At 38.5% G+C, this 15,818-nt stretch overlaps 1 protein-coding gene and 1 long non-coding RNA gene across 2 annotated transcripts in view; both read left to right on the forward strand.

The window, feature by feature from the left end:
* MICU2 (mitochondrial calcium uptake 2) overlaps positions 1-15,818 on the forward strand; it is a 142,348-nt gene that overhangs the window by 48,486 nt on the left and 78,044 nt on the right. The window lies entirely within an intron of this gene.
* Positions 10,693-15,334, forward strand: LOC134161900 (uncharacterized). The gene is made up of 3 exons (XR_009964127.1): positions 10,693-12,558; positions 13,014-13,145; positions 15,160-15,334. It is a non-coding gene; the product is annotated as an uncharacterized LOC134161900 (long non-coding RNA).

Genomic DNA, 15,818 nt, shown 5'->3' on the forward strand with positions numbered 1-15,818 from the left:
AGCCATTATAATATGTAGCTTTTTGTCACTTTGTACCTTGTACACCTTTGTCAAAAATGTTAATACATCATTGATATGAAAATAATTGTGTGGTAAATGCAATGTTTAGAAACAAAGGCCACTTCACATTAAGAGAATATTATGAATACCTTTTAGTTGATTATGAATCTTTGCTATCTTTTGGGATATGATTTATATCTCTAAAGAGTATCCAGTCTATTAAAACCCACATTTCTCTTTCAAGCATACTTTGTTATGATAATTACATTCTGTTTCTCGTTTTGTCAGCATAATGCTTTTTATTAAAGCATCACACTACAAACCTGTGTTTTTCAAGTGTTAGTACACTGTTTTATACAAAAGACAATTTCAGGTTATGATCAGATCCTTGCGTATTCGAATCTAAATGTTCAAATCAAATGAGAAGAGGGACTCCACTTCTTAAATACTGTACTTACACATCCTTTGTTCTGTTTTAAACTGTTTGGTCCCTACTCTTTCATTTTGTCTTTCCAGTTAAAGACCTGTAACGAGCTCCATTAGATTCTTGATTCACCTTGTTCCTAAAGCACAAGTTGTAGGTTAGGCCTGCTACACCGAAAGAAAGTTTTTGGGAGCCTCATTTCTTGCTTTTTCATCCTGATTGTAGATTGATTTAATTGTCTTTAGGATTACTTTAATCTCATGTGCAGAAGAGCACATTCTGTGCCAGGGATATATAGATTCTTCGTTACAGTGGTGTTTACATCTTACATGATTAACACAATTGACAATCAGTTTTTCTGTTGACAAATATGGAAAGGTGAGAGGATTTTACCATTTTTCTTCCCAAATATTGATTGTGATAGTAGGTACTTACAGGTGCATTAGCTGATCATATAGCTGTGTTTTGTCCACTTTTTCATGTGGCATCTTGATCACACATGGAGTTCCTTAGCTCTGATGCGAATGAAGAATGACTGAAAGGCAGTTGCTCTGAATGTAATGCTAAGATGTCAGTTAGATTAAGATAAAAGGGTGGTTGGTACCTGCAGGGCAGAGGGGCATGTTGACAGGGAAAGTGTTATTGTCCAGCTTTGAACAGAGAAGCAAGCAGTGAGTTATACCTATTGTTAACATGACTGTGGGTGTGTGGTGGACTGTAATAGTCATAAGAGCAGTACTGAGAAATGGTTTGCTGGTAACTGGCTGTTTCTGTTTTCATTTGTGTGGTTTTATTCTGCTCTGCGTTGGTTAATGGTTTTATTTTATGGTCTCCAGGAAATCATTTTTGCATTTAGTATGTATTCATTTAGGAAATGTGAACTATGAGTCTGTATTGGGTGGTATTTGTAGCAATTGTTGAGAAGATTGTGACAAGGATGGTTAATTCTTGCAAGATCTTGTTCCATTCAATAAACCACTATAGACTGGCTACCAATAATGAGCTAGGTAAGTCCTGAAGAAGTCATAAGAACATGGTTTGGAAAACATACCTTCCATTATACACTCTATTTTGAGTATGTATTGGTTGTTCTCTGATGCTTTTTGCCCTGTATGCTTTCCAGCAGGGGGCAGTTTGACAGGTAGGGGCACGTTTGCGAGAAGGACATGACACAGAAATCTTGCTCTGAAGGAGGTTACTGTATATATCCTTTGTATATTTCCCTGCTGGGAGTATTTTTGTTGGGCAAAGATTATCCTTAGGCTGGTTAGGTTGTGGCTTGTCATGGCTCTGCTGAAAGCAGAAGTGATAAAGTTGCTGGTTTTATGTAGGCAAGTGGGTTTGGCTGTGGGCTTTTTACTTGTGGTAGTGTCATGCCTTAAACCCAGCCAGTAACTCAAAAGCACGCAGCCCTGCTCCCTCCCTCAGGACCGCTCCCTCTGCTCCTTCCCCATCCCCCAGCAGGGATGGGGAGGAGAATCTAAAGAATATAAACCTCACTGTTTGAGATAAGAACAGCTTAATAACTAAAAGAAAGTAAATTACAGTGATAATAGAAAGAATACCAACCATAGCAAGAATGATAATAGTGGGGGGGGGGGACACAAGAGAAGAAATGAAAGCTCAGAAAACACAAGTGATGCACAGTACAATTGCTCATCACCCACTGACCGATACCCAGCCCAACCCGAGCAGCAATCTGGGTCTTCTGAGTGACTCCCCCCAGTTTCTATATGGGCATGACATGCTGTGGTATAGAATACCCCTTTGGCTAGTTTGGGTCAAGTGTCCTGTCTCTGATTGCTCCCAGCTTCTTGTGCCACTCCTCACTGGCAGAGCATGAAAGACTGAAAAGTCCTTAATCAGGGTAAGTGCTACTGAGCAACAACTAAAACATTGGTGTGTTATCAACATTATTTCCAGCGTAAAGTCAAAACACAGCACTGCACCAGCTACTAGAAAGAAAAATAACTTTTACAGCTGTAAACAAGGTGTTGTATATTGCATGTTGGTTGTGGTGCCTAGGAAGCTGACCTTAGAGCAGGACTGTATGAGAGGGTCATTTAGTGAAGGGAGGATTTTAATATCTTTGCAGTAGAAGCGTGGAAGTTTGTGGGTTTGATTCAGGTGCTGGAGAAAGTAATCCTGTACGTTGCGGTTATAGTGTAATTTTGCTAGTTCGGTTACCTAGAAAGTAATTCTCGAGGTAGCATATTCTTGAGAAATGGCGTATTGCAGGTTTGTTCTGGGGTCTGTGATTTGAGGAAAAAAGGACAGTTGTTAATCTTTGATTGGACTACTGATTTCTGCGCCTTAGAGTGTGTGACAAATGGCTTTTGCAGATGTGGTAATAGAAGAGGTGGTAAGTTTTAGGTGCCTCACACCCATGGGTTGCACTCATGTACAGTGCAGTGGAAACCATAAAGTAACTGATTTTCTGAGCCCTGCTGGAGATAAGCTGTGTAGCAGTTTGTTTCATTAAAATCTGAAATTACAAAGTAAAAATTATTCATAAGATGCAATGTATTTCCCATTGATCACATACTCTGTTCATGTTTGAAATGTCTTTAGCATAATTCCTTTCTTGCTGACTCTGAAGATCTACCTTTTGTTTCCTGTCTACTCAGAGAAGGTTAGGTTAAGTTGCAAGGCTTCTCTTTTAGAACTTCTTTCCAATTAATGAGTACTGAACCAGATTACAGGCACTGATTCTGCTATTGTGTAGTTTCAGGCACAAAGTAATCTCTAATAGATATTTAAATTCTGATAACTGTTAAGATCAGAACAGGTGAACGTTGTTAGCTGATATTTTACTTTTTTTCAGATATCGAATTGGATTCATGCTTATGGCTTTGGTTTAAGTACTGATTTTTTTTTTATTATTATTTTACAAAATAACTTTTAGCCAGTCTAAAGATTAATAACAAGAAATTGTAGCTTGTATATTGCATGCTTTCTTTTGCAGATGGCTTTTGAAAGCACTCTGCATCTCAAACCCTAGCATGGATTTAGAATGGCTTTGAAACAGTTTTCAACATGGCAGAATAGAAAGAGTGTGACATGACTACTTAATCTCTAGCTGGGGCCAAGGGTTCTTTTTACATAATCCCATTATTCTTACAATCTGTTAATGCAGTGGAAGGAGTAACAGACCAATGGTTGCAAAAAAAAACTTGCAATAAACCAATCACTCATAATTTGGGACTGTGGTATACAAGAAGATTTTGAGGAGCCTTGTTATTGGTGAATTTAATTGCAGTTGTTATTATTAATATTAACAGATGACAGTGAGGCTAACATTGTCTTAAAGGTGAAATATATTATATAGCATTCATGTTCCTTCCACTAATTTTTACAACCTGGTAGTGTAAACTGAACCATCTACAGGCTGTAAAATTAAAATACATACTTCTAAAATATGTGTTGCATCTGATATTTCATCAAAAAACAACCAAAACAAAATAAAGGCTTATTTTCTAATGTAATTGTGATTATAAACTCAAATGTAAAATAACTAATATTACAGATTTGTACATTGACATTCCCTTTAGTTGTGTTTCATAAATGTTTGGTTTGGTACAAAAGACTACACTGCAGTTTTCACCATACCTCAATCTTGACTAACTTGTGTTAAAGTTTGTTTTGCTAAATCATTTCTATGAATCCAAGCCAAAATCAGTATGTTGAAAATTGTCTAAAGAAAAGAAATCCACCAGAACTTTACAAATCAGTCCTACAAAGGTGATTGAGTTTTTGCTTTCTCTTTAAAGATCAAACTTCCTGTAATAATTCCCATATAATCCCTGTGTAGTTAAACAGCACAGTAGTCATAACAGGCTTGGAATCTATGCAAGGCATCAGCTCAACAGTTTAACTCTTAATAACAGAAGGATCAAAGGACCTCACTGACAATTTTATTTTAAAATAAAACATGATACAGACATAAATGTTAGTCTGAGTAGAATGCTTTTGTAGCATGCATTTTGGATATTTCATATTGTAGATCAAAACCAGTGCTCCTTGTCTCAGCCACAGAAAGAAATCTCACACACTTCCACTATCCTAAAGCAAATGTTTCACTTCACCAGTTGATAGGTCTGTGCTGGAGAAAAATACTGCTGAGAGAAGGGAAAGGATCTGTGATATGCAGCTTCTTCCCTCTGTGCAAGAATAGTGTGTATGTTTGAAAATGTGGTTTGATATCTTAAAAAAAAAAGAACTCTTAGTGTAGGGATCTTGTATGTTTTTAACTTGCCATGCAACTTCAGAGTAATTAAGTAAACTTCCTTTGAAATTAACTGTGTTGCTGTAGGGTACTGAAAATAATGGAAGCTACAATATCCCATTAGTAATTTGAACAAATTATAGTCACCTTAGTGGCTTTTTTCTGTACTGAAATTTGTCTTTAGAGGGACAGTTGTGTGCCTTATGCAGTTGTCTTCTGGTATTTAGACAACTCCTGCTAAGATGAAATAAATCACAAATCTACTTAAGAAACTGACTGTAAACAGTGTCCTTTTTCTTGGTTCATTTTAAGTGAGGTGCTACATTGATAGGAAGTTTGCATCCAGTTCTCATAAACTGTTATTCTGACGTGTCAAATTATGAAATACCGTCTGCTGTCATAGGGTTTATTTTGTCCCAATTCTTAGAGATTTTGAATTTCTGGAAGTGTACCGCATCACTGGAGTAGACACGCTTTCTTTTTCAGACTAATACAGTGTCAAGTTGATACCTGAATATTTAAATTAAATACTTCCTGTCAAACATTCAGAAAGCCAACTCTCAATATTGAAGGTGGGAACTGATTCATCAGTGCCGGAACTCACTTTACTGTTGATGACAAGCAGAATGGTTTTTCTGCTGTTTTACAAAAGAATACTTCACATATGCAGTGTGATTAATTGCCCTGTTTTTTAGTTTAGTAAGTTTTTATTCTGCTAGAGCCCAGTGTATTATGCTTGTAAGTAGTAGTAGTGTGTGAAAAGAGTCCTAACAATTCCCAGGTACAAAATTATTTGCAGAGAAGGGAGGAAAGAATGTGAATCGCTTGGAGTTCTTACTCTTAATTTTAAAAATATCTATCTTCCTGGTGGGATATTATGCTAGTTTAATAGGATTCTGAAAATGGATTTGAGGTGACAGAGGGGAGATTTAGATCAGATACTTCACTATGAGGGTAGTGAGACACTAAAAGAGGCTGCCCAAGGAAGTTGTGGCTGCCCCATCATTGGGAGTGTTCAAGCACAGGTTGGATGAGGCTTGGAGCAACCTGGTTTAGTGGAAGATGTCTCTGCAAATGGCAGGGCGGGTTGGAACTAGATAATTTTTAAGGTGTCTTCCAATCCAAACTATTCTATGATTCAAATTTTAATTAGCCAAACTATACAGTCATTTAGAGAGTAATTCAGAGTTGGTGAGTTACTTAGAAGCTGGTAAAACATAGAATCATAGAATAGAGTTGGAAAGGACCTTAAGATCATCTAATTCCAACCCCCCTGCCATGGTCAGGGACACCTCACACTAAACCATGTCACCCAAGGCTCTGTCCAACCTGGCCTTGAACACCGCCAGGGATGGAGCATTCACAGCTTCCCTGGGCAACCCATTCCAGTGCCTCACCACCCTTACAGTAAAGAACTTCCTCCTTATAGCCGATCTAAACTTCCCTTGTTTAAGTTTTAACCCGTTACCCCTTGTCCTATCACTACAGTCCCTAATGAATAGTCCCTCTCCAGCATCCTTATAAGCCTCTTTCAGATACTGGAAGGCTGTGCATGCAGCCTTCTCTTCTCCAGGCTGAACAGCCCCAACTTTCTCAGCCTGTCTTCATGCAGGAGGTGCTCCAGTCCCCTCATCATCCTCATGGCCCTTCTCTGGACTTGTTTCAACAGTTCCATGTCCTTTTTATGTTGAGGACACCAGAACTGCACACAATACTCCAGGTGAGGTCTCACAAGAGCAGAGTGAAGCGGCAGGATCACCTCCTTCGACCTGCTGGTCATGCTCCTTTTGATGCAGCCCAGGATACAGTTGGCTTTCTGGGTTGCAAACACACACTGCCGGCTCATATTCCTTTTCTCATCAACCAACACCCCCAAGTCCTTCTCTGCAGGGCTGCGCTGAATCTCTTCTCTGCCCAACCCGTAGCTGTGCCTGGGATTGCTCTGACCCAAGTGTAGGACCTTGCAGTTGTCGTGATTAAACTTCATGAGGTTGGCATCAGCCCACCTCACAAGCATGTCAAGGTCCCTCTGGATGGCATTCCTTCCCTCCAGTGTATCAACCGAACCACACAGCTTGGTGTCATCGGCAAACTTGCTGAGGGCGCACTCAATCCCACTGTCCATGTCAGCGACAAAGATGTTAAACAAGACCGGTCCCAACACCGATCCGTGAGGGACACCACTCGTTACTGGTCTCCAGCCGGGCATTGAGCCATTGACCACAACTCTTTGTGTGTGGCCATCCAGCCAGTTCTTTATCCACCGTGTGGTCCATCCATCAAATTGATGTCTCCTTTCTTATTAAAAAAAAAAAGTAATTTAAGATTCAATTCTTTGCATTTCACCTTGTGTACTTTGCAATCCAGGAAATAACTGTTGAGTTTCTATTGGTTTGAATGTTTGCAACTAAAAAGGAAAATTGAGGCACTTCCGCAATATATGCTCTGTTTAAAAACACAGCTATTGAATTCTGAGATTTCAAAATATTGCACGGATACTGTGTACTGTAATACAAAAAGTAAGATAAAGCTTTAGAAAAGACCACAGAGTAAACGTGCTTGGAGAAGTCAGATGACAGGATAGGTCCCTTTGTTCCTAAGCAGGAAGATGGATAGAGAAAAAAAATCAGCATAGTGCGGGGTCTGGGCATTGTAAAGCATGGTGCAGATAATGTGTAACATGAAACTGTTTCATTTGTATTCTCTGAGAAATCCAGAGGTAATCAAAACTGTTAACACAATGAGTTTTGTTAAATTTATTAGGGAAAAAAAGAGTAAGAGTCCTTAGGACTGCTTTGAAGTCTTGCTCACACACAGTATAGCATCATGATAGCTATCAGATATAATTGGGACAAAAGGGACTTTGATCTTCTTGTCTTTCCAGAGTGGACCACCTTTTGAGGCAGGATCTCAGTTCTAGCTAACAAATGTTTAGAGAAGGGATTAGCTTCAAATTCATTTCCAGATTGTGCTTTCTTGTTTCAGACTTTCTTATTTCAACGCATTGTAACTGTGTTGGCAGTTTTGTAATTGAAGACCTAACTCTTTGCTAAAATAAAATGTATAGTTTTCTGCTTTGGCTGCACAACAATTTTATGAAGAAACCATTGTTAGAGAAACATATGACTGAGAGAAACATAATATATGACTGATGATGTAGCAGAATCTCTCCTGTATACAAGAGCTGAAATACCTGTCTGACACATTTTATGTCCGCTGTCAGTGTACTGTATGCAAAACTCAGCAAAATTGATTTTCACATTCTCAGCACTTATGCTCAAGGTTGTATCTGTCACAAACGGTCTGCTGTTACCTTTTGTATCACAGAGTGAGTTTTCATTTATTCCAATGTATGAGAAATGTTTGCTTTCCTTTTTGATGCATTAAAATACTCAAGTAATGACCTGCCACTCGTATAAATTATATTCCACTACAAGAAGGCTTTCCAAAATTCTTGCCAATGGAAACTCAGGTACTAGTGGCCTTAGGAAAAGTTTTGGGCTTTGTACTGCTCTGTGGGCATCCATGGAGTTGATACTCCATCTCATCAGCATCTTACCCTTCAAATTCAGAACTACAAACTCACGCACCTGTGCTTACCGCAATTTGTTGATGGGTGGTAGCTGCCAGTGTGAAAAAAGTTTTGGGTGCGCACTTCAAATGGTCTTGCTACTGCTTGTGCTGTATATCTGTCAAATTGAGCCCTTCAGTACTATGTTGAGTTAATTCAATGTTTAAACATTCTACCTTGATGCCAATGAATTCTGAATATCCCTAGGATTACCAGAAGTTATATGTGTATGCAGAGAGGTTTATTGGAGTACACCTCTTTCTGAAGATGTCCCTTGATACCACTTCTGGTAGCTGATCTGTTTTGGTTTTTTTTTTCTCCTCAGCATGTTTCTTTACCCTAGTCACTTCTTCCATCATATGTTGTGAGGGTCATCTGAGATTTATTTTCAACTACCAATACCACTGGATTTTGTAAAGGATTGTTTACTCCTCCAGATAAAGTTATTTGAAATTAAGTTTGAAATCTAGTGTCATGGCCTGTTAATGTGTTCAACTGCTTATTACATTTTAAGTAGCAATTTGTTGAGAAAGAAGTGATATAACACCATCTCTATCTTTTCAGCTGAGGAATCAAAGCACCTTTTCCACAGATAATGCAGAAACTCTATAGCATTCATTTCTCTCTCCTATGACTGTGAAAAAAGTCACCAAATACAAACATAAGCAATGCTCTGCTTATCTTTCATTTTTTCTAGATTGTTCCGAAAGTATAAATCTGCAGGAATGGCTGGTCTCCTTTAGTCATTTAAATGAAGTGATGAATGCTGAAAATGTAAGTGTGGGTGATAACTATGTGGTTACTGATCAAAGCAACTAGAGAGAGTGCAAGTTCGGTAATGACTCAGATCATTTTTTGTTATAAAGTCCCCAGGAGCCTTGGACTTAATCATACAAGATAATTGTGCTTTGAACACATGTAAACTAACCCTGTGTTGTCCATTTTTACCTTTTCTTCACATGCACCTAGTAGTTCATTAAAAAGATAAGTGAAGGTCTAGACTTCATGATTGTAAAGGTCTTTTCCAATACTGTATGTTCCTCATTTTTCTGTTTCTTTCCCCTGAGAAATTTTTCTCCTTTTTCTTTTCACTTTAGAAGAGGGACTGGAGGTTACACACACCCCAGTCTGACCTAACTGTGCTCTTTTGGTTCTTTGTAGGTTTTTTGCTTTTAAGACAGAAGATTTGTTTGTGACTATTATGCTAAACAAAGAAGGTGCTCCTCTCCAGTTTTGCACCCATTATAGAACATTGGCTACAGAGAGAAATTTAAATACAGTGAGCATGTCAGTCTTAGCTTTGTCCCCTGGGACTCTGGAAGAAAGCATGCTTTCTGTACTATGCACAGCTTGTCAGATTTTAAAATCTGAAAAAGTATTGTCATTATCAAAGATGAGATAAAAAACAAGCAAAGTATGCTATTCATAATAATCATTATGGTGTATCCTAACACATATTCTCCAATGAAAGCACACTTCTGTAGTAAGTATGCTTTGATGAAGTTGGATATATTTTTAGAGGTGTTGTAGAAGCCAGTGTCCTGCTAAAGTGTTTCAAAGGCAGGTTGTTGTTTTTAACAATATCCTATTTAAAGCAGTTGATTCCTTACCAGATGAGCTGTAAGTGCATCTATTTTGATAGTTACATACATGTAACACCAAAATGCTGTCACTGCATTTCCAAATACTATTGGAGTGTACTTGCTCAATAGCTGGACCTGAAAAATCCCTTAAGTCAGTCATATGCGAAGCTTGAAATCTGTACATCTACTTGGTTCATAGTTACAAACTCAGGGTGTGAGAAAGCAACTGCAACCTAGCATGTGTGGTTTTTCATGGTTTCTACTACAGCTAACATAGGGAAAAATCCTGTTGGATAGTGAGCTGTGGTACTGCATGCCTGCCCATGGGTCTCTTTTCATTGCCCAGGTTCCTGGGGTGGTAGTGCTCACCAGGGTACAGTGATTTGGTGTGCTGTGGCAAGTTGTAATTGTGTCAGTCCACTGACAGCTTCAAGTTTGGAAGGACAATCATCATCTGCATATTCTGCTGAGATGTGTTTTTTATTGTGATGCAATGGGTCATGTTCACACTTCCAGCTATGCAATCAAAAATTAAACATATAGTTGTCTAGCACATTGCTTGGAGTTGCAGCTGATAGCCATGGCAGAGTTGCATTTACTCCGAGTTCCAGATGAACACTGTAAAATAATGAAGGCAGCTTTTTAGTCAGAGCCATAGAGTATATTTACTATCAAACATCTGAATTACAAAGGAGCAAATTGCCTACTATTTCATTTTAAGCAAAATAATCATAGTGGTCAGCATATAATTTTTCATGTATTTATTTTAGACTTTTAGAAAATACAGCATGTCTATGATCTTAAATATAATAGTAAAAAACACAAACCAAAAACAATCAAAACAACACAACACAATTTCAGAAAACTCAGAACTCTGTGTGTTTTTTTTTTCTGGACAATGAGTGTAGAAATTAAGCCAGGATATTCTGATGGGTTTTATAACTTTGGGATTAGAGAATAAAGGACAGCATTAATTCCTGATACGATTCCTTTAGTTTTTGACCAAATTGATCTATGCTTGCTTCTAGCATGTATCCTCAATTAATCCTTCCATAAAGAAAAACAAAACTAGTTTTAATGCGGGAGCAGTTTGGAATAGGCATTTCCATTTTCTTCCCTGCCTGCAGAGCTACAACTGCTGTGATTGCTGTGACCTGGGTAATGGCTGTTGCTTAGTCTTTTTCATGAGTTATGGAAAGTAAGTGATAGTACTTGGGGTTTTTTTTTTTCCTTCATGAATTTTTCCTGCCTTTCTCAGGCAGTTGGAGTTATTCATGTGAGCTGTAGGCTGCATATTATTGCCAACTTTCACACTCTATCCAATTTCTTACTACACCTGGTTAGGGAAGAGTTAAGTCAGACATAGATTTATCAGAGATAAATGAAATTTTAGGTGTCCAAATACTACAAGGAGAGAGACACTCATCTTTCTTTACCAAATCTAGGAGGAGTCTAAGGTAACCAAGTTCTCACTTTTTAGGCTGGATCTTGGAATTTGTCACAAGCATCTAAAAAGTGATCTGTGAATAGCTTTTTGGATAATGACCTGTCTATCATCCCAGATACACCTACTGTTGATTCAAGGAAAAAAAAAATTAATCTTATCTCAGAGTAACTAATTTTTCCTTGTTTGATGCAATGGCCAGAAATAACTGGTTCCAGCTCCTTTCCTTATACATTTTCTGAGACAATGAATTCACATCTATCCATCTATCTCTGGAGAGGCTTCTTCCTCAGTATGGCTTTCCACTCCTTTTTGGGAATCCTTGCACTTTTTTTTTTTTTTTTTTAACATGAGAAATAATTTTAAAAGTGGCTAACATAATACTTCAGAACCTCTGCCAGAGGAAGTGGTTGTTGCAGTTTGCAAACTGAGAGGGGATGAAAAGAAGTTGACCAGTCAACTTCTCTGTTCATTGGTGACCTGTATTTCAAGGGGGGGGATTGAACTTCTGTTTGGAGCTAACTTATAATTATTGGTATCTAATGAGCCTGTACTTAAACCCCTACCCCAACCTAACCAAAACCTGCTTGAAATGAAATTTAAAAAATAAGAAAAGGGCAGGAGAAAATGGCTTTATCAGATATCACGCAAATGACAAACCTGTAGTCAGACAGCTCAGATTCTGTAGCCTTAATGGATTTCTGGCAGAAGCCAAGAGTAATAATTAAAGTAAAAACCTTAAAGTAATTTTTTTTTCCAGTCTGTTTAAACACAGACTGCTATTTCAAATGTCTGTAAATAAAAAAAGCAGAAAGCAGAGCACATTTAATTTGGGAGTTGAGGATTATTGTTCTGCAGTATGCTCCACTGCATGCAGTCTTCAAAGCTAATTCATATCCCACACTCTTTTTGTCAGCAAATCAGTACATATTTATATCAGTTTTTAGATTTAACTAGTATTTGTTCCTTTAAAACCATTTCTTGTAATGCCATAGGAATGGCACTGCAGTCATTTATGTTTCTGTAGAACATGTCTTTGATAGTCTCAAGTGTAAAACTACAACAGGAATACTGGTTTTTGAAAGAGGAATTAATGGCAGGAATGGGGATTGGATGGAAGAAATCAGGGAAACCTGCAAGTTCTGGTAGAGCTTTCTCAGATCTGATAGCGTGGAGAGTAACAGGTGCTGTGGCACTGGTAAAACGGTCTCTGACTTGATAGCCTGAAAATCAGCAGATGCTTCAACTTCATTCTTTCATGCTAGAAGAAAAGGGTGATCATATGTGGTGCTGGAGGCTGTCAGCTACTAGGTGAGTTCAGTAGACTTGCTCATTGAAGTAAAAGGTGGTAGAGCATCATTTAAACTATGCGTGTAACTCCACGAGTTTTGAAATAGAAGTATTCGTTGCACCGATGCAGTGCGGAGTTCTACATCAAGATCCCAGACTTTTAAAATTCATGAGGAAGTGACAATTTAGAACTTTCTTTAGAGGAGGAACAAATGTACAGAAAAACGAGGCTGTACAAGTGCTAGCAATTTTTATGATTTATCTGCCCTCCTCATATATGCATACTGAGATGGTCATTGTCCTGAGTCGTTGTAGTGAGATGTAACGTTACATCAATACTATAATTAGGAAGGAAAATTAAAGTCTTTTAAATACCAAAAAAATTGTCTTACAACAGATAGTGTTGTTATTTTAAATTCTGATAGTTTTCTTGCAACTAGAATCTGGAAACAGCTGTTTGCTGTATGCTTAAATAGGTAGAGTTTGTGGATGTTTGGTGAACTTAGATCCCACCTGACCTCGATGGGTTCACACGAAAAAGTCATGAACCTGTCACAGATCCCAGACAGAATATCGCTGATTGTTCACGACTGAGTACTGAACTTCAGGTAAGTGTGATTTGAAGTGGCAGGATTACATTTGGGATCGGGGGGGGGGGGGGGGGGGGGGGGGGCAGCTTTTTTCATGGCAGCTGTATGAAGCTGATCAGAAGTGTGAAGTGTTCAAAGTAGTCCCAGCAGATACGTATTATTGGAAAAATGCAAGTGAGGTGGGCAGAGCTGCCTGACAGATTGCAAAACCATACTGTAAGTTATACTGATCACATGCATATGGCCCCAATATAAGTAACGTTTATTTGTGTGCAGAGATTTATCCTCCACACCACCTTTTTTGTAGCAAAATTCAGAGCAGTGAATTAGGAATGCTACAATCAGATATAAAAGGATTTAGAACTGTTTAGGTGGCTGGGCCAACAGCTGGCAAACACAGTTCACTGTGGAAAAATGTAAAATAATTAGTCTGGGAGCAAGAAATTGAAGGAAACACAGTGTATGCTGCAATGGAACAATCATTCAGCACACTGATGAGGAAAAGGATTTGAAGGTTATTGTGGAAAAATCATTGAAACCGTGAGGCTTGTGCACAGCTGCAAGAAAGTAAGTTACTAGGTTGTATCAGAGGGATAAAATACAAAATCAGGGGCGATAGAGTTACAGGAGTGTTAGGCTCCATCTGGAATACTGTATGTAGCATTGGTCACCATGCTGCACAAGGAAGATATTGTCTGGAAAAGAGCACAAAAGCAGTAACAAAGGTAAATATTTTATGTGTGAAGATGTGGGAAGATGATCTAGTAAAACAGATACATATATCCTTTACTTTGTACAAGATTAAAAATTAGGAGTGATTGTAGAAATGGAGAAATAGAAATGGGCAACTTAGAACTGCATGGAAGGACTGATAAGGATCTGGAATAAATTATTTCAGAAAGTCTCTTGGTATATATAGCATACATAAATTCTGTAGATTTCATGACGAGAATTAAAGGGAATGACAATCCATGATAAATCTGTGATTGAGTTTTAAATTTGAAGGCAGGCACACTAAGCTGTTTCCCTTCCCTCTCCTCTTAGAGGTTTGCAGCTAGGATGACCATAGTTTTCATATTTACTACAGCTTGTAACTGGGAGGGGGGCACACAGTTTGTAGCTAAGAATTATGCTTCTGTGTCTGCTAAGAATGCTTCTAAGTACATTGAGGAGTACCCAAATTGTTCACACTGTGTATTAGGAATAACATGTTCATTCTGCCTGTGCTTTTCTGTATTTCAAAGTCCTGCAATTACAAGTTAAGGCTGACTTTCTAGTGTCTCTGTAATGCCATTACAGGATAATGGTGCGCTTACACAGCATGCCACAGGGTTGGAAAAGTGTTTTAGAGTGTTTGCTGCGTCATCAAACTTAGTTCTTCCATTGAAAAAAAATTGGGGGAGAGAAAGCCAAGCATATTAAAGAATATGGCATTCAGAGTTTATGTAAGTGGTAAAATTATAGTTAAGATGAGAAAATATGCTAAAGCAATTAAACTATTTTAAGTAATAAAACTTGTTTTTTATGGATTGAGCACTTGGCTGGGTGGGATGCTTAGCTCTTTTTTTTTTTGGGGGGGGGGGGGGTGGGTGGTTGGTTTGTTTGTTGGTTTTTTTCTTTTTTCCTTAATTCCTAGCTAGCTGTTGCAGGAGCAGTAAGAGAGCATGTGAATAATAGATAACCCCATGCACTTCAGTTCAGTGGAGAAAATTGCTCTGCAGATTTGAATTTAGCTATCTGCATCTTTGGATCTAAACCAGATGCAGCAGGTTAGGGGATTAATGTCTGAGAAAGCAGCCTGTCAAATTCAGTGTAACTTGTTAACTTCTCCTGGGAACCTTTTCAGTTTTGATACCCTACTTTGAAAATTTTGAAGTGGTTTGGTCCCAGCTGTTTCTCTGTTGTCACATGGCCATGGCAATGAGAACAGTTCTGCTGTAGTCTGTGTTCAGTGCGCTGGGGCCATTTCTCAAGTCTTCTGTGGAGGCATACAATAGAGCCCAGCACTCAGTATTTGATACTGTGATTCTAGGTTGATACTCATGAGACTGGAGCATCTTTTAGAGGAGAGACTGTGGGAGCTGGGCCTGTTTAGAGAAGACTGAGAGGGGATTTCATTAATACATACAAGTATCTCAAAGCTGAGTGCCAGGAGGATGGTGCCAGACTCTTTTCCAATGATGCCCAGTGACAAGACGAGGAGCAGTGGCCATAACCAAAGACACAAGAAGTTTTGTCTCAACGTGAGGAAGAACTTCTCTATGTTAAGGCTGGCAGAGCCCTGGAACAGGCTGCCCAGGAGTCTCTTTCTCTGGAAACATTCAAAACCTGCCTGGATGTGTTCCTGTGTAACCTGATCTAGGTGGCCCTGCCTTGGCAAAGGAGTTGTACCCAATGATCTCCAGGGGTCCCTTCCAACCCAGACAATTCTGTGATTTACATAACTTTAGATACCTAACTGAGGAAGTTGGTCTTTAAGTCACTCTGGCATAAGTGGGAAGGAGCAGTCTTCAGCTTCTCCTTCTCTCTGCAGTTTGATACCAAAAATTTATTGTTATTAACACCCCTCCCAATTTGTGTTTGAATTCTGGAACAAATCAAAGTCAAAGATATAATTCTTTGATAATTAAATAAAAGAAGATCTGTTCTTCAGTCATACTGCTTTTGACCCACTTTTGATAATGTCACTTC

Source organism: Pezoporus occidentalis, unplaced genomic scaffold, assembly GCF_034315485.1.
Source record: "Pezoporus occidentalis ecotype Australia unplaced genomic scaffold, CSIRO_AGI_Poc_V1 ctg18, whole genome shotgun sequence".
Taxonomy (NCBI): domain Eukaryota; kingdom Metazoa; phylum Chordata; class Aves; order Psittaciformes; family Psittacidae; genus Pezoporus; species Pezoporus occidentalis.